The following is a 1817-nucleotide window of genomic DNA, read 5'->3' on the forward strand; positions in this document are numbered from 1 at the left end:
TTTAACACAGGGCACCCACGTTAGTTGAAATTATACGTTCAAACAAAAAATGCGCAAAAAGTGTTTGTTACTTTTATGGAAAAGTGAAAGAAGAAAGAATAGCTGCTACCTAGTTTTCGGTGATAAAAACGACGTGTTTCTTTTTTTCAAAAATGATAAATATTTAACACGGTTGGCTTTTGCACAGGAAGCCCATGCTTCGCTAAAAAAACGCCAAAATAACAGGAGGCTTACAGAGTAATAGAGTGAACTTTTGGCTGTAAAACTACAACAAATTTAGTCGAAAGGCTTTAAATCTGAAAACTGAAAGCCGTTACTTAATCACTAGACTTTAAAATATATCCTTTTTAAATCAGGTTTCTGTGAGGCACAAGGACTACGTTCACCCGGACGATCAAACTCAACCTACTTTTGAAATGACTCCTGGGTTCAAACCTTTCACAAAAATATATATCAGAGCTGGATTTTTGAATGACGTTACAGCCAAAATAGGACTCTCCCCTCAAACACAAGTCAAAAAAAAAAACTAGCAGTGCAGCCATTGTTTTTCTTTTTCTTCTTCTCCTTTCTTTCTCTTCGCTCACTCTATTTTCCCTTTCCTTGTTCTTTTCTAGGAGGATTTTCGGGCTCATTTTGCCTTCGGCTTTTGGTCTTTTTCTCAGTGAAAAGACTGCAATTTTCGTTCGGTACGTTCTCAAAAATCCAGCAAGATAATGCTTTGGCTTTTACGATTACCTATACATTAATTTTCGTTAACGTACCGTCATCCTCAAATATACCAGTTTCACTTTTTTGAAGCTTTTCGTTTTCTTCTTGTTAAAAGTGAATGGAGAGGAGAGGAGGATAGTTAAACTAATCCTTTACGATGCACAACAATGCAGAGTTTTTGAGCAGGTTAAGCTCCAATGCGTATGATTTTGACAAGAGAGAAATGCGTTTTCATTTAAGGAAAAGTGCTCTTACCTTCGCAAAAAAAATTAAAAAGGTTAACGGAACATTCATCGCATAAGAACTTTGGTTCCAGCAAACGTTCGTTTCAAGAAAACGAAATAGTACAATAGGGAAGCTGCTTTTTAAGGGAAACACAAACTCTGGTTAGCCAAAGCAATGCGTATATAAAAATAACTTCTAAGAGTCTATGGCATGAAGTAATGGAAATTCCCCACGCAGAGCATAATTCACGCAACTAACATGCAGTAAGTTGAAGTGTTACACACCGTTCATCCGAAGAGAAACATAGGTTCCGCAAAAAGAGGTGAGCCATCAGAAGCTAAGTCAGGCCAGCCCACTAATATTCTTGTACTTATGTCAAGTACTTTCGAGCCTTCATTGACCACTGCAATTATTTTCAGACGTATAGGATCCCATGATCGTTGAGAAAAAGACGTCTTCATTTGCCAAAGGACGAGAAAAAACTGGTCAAGGTTCAGGGTTGTTCTCACAAAAGAAATGCAAGGAGGGAATATAAACGCCTTTAGACCACAGAGCGATTAGTCTACTTATTCATCTTACCAAGAAATGAAGGGCTGCCGCAGAAAATACAAACTGAACACAGAGATACACTAAACTAAACTGAACTCTGAGACTCGCTACGAGAAGAAGAATAAAAAAAAAGAACAATCACACCGCGCTTGGTTTCCCTTACTATAGATTTGGCCATGTGTTATGAAAAGCGCAGAGCGTTGCGATCTAGCAAAAAACAAATAGACGGATACCTTAGCAGAATATTTATTCACTCACATTGTAAAGTACAGAGTCATCATCCTAAAGGAGGTTAGGTATGTCGCGACAAAAAAAAGAATCCCTGATTTCGATCA

The sequence above is a fragment of the Porites lutea genome, chromosome 5 (assembly GCF_958299795.1).
Source record: "Porites lutea chromosome 5, jaPorLute2.1, whole genome shotgun sequence".
NCBI lineage: Eukaryota > Metazoa > Cnidaria > Anthozoa > Scleractinia > Poritidae > Porites > Porites lutea.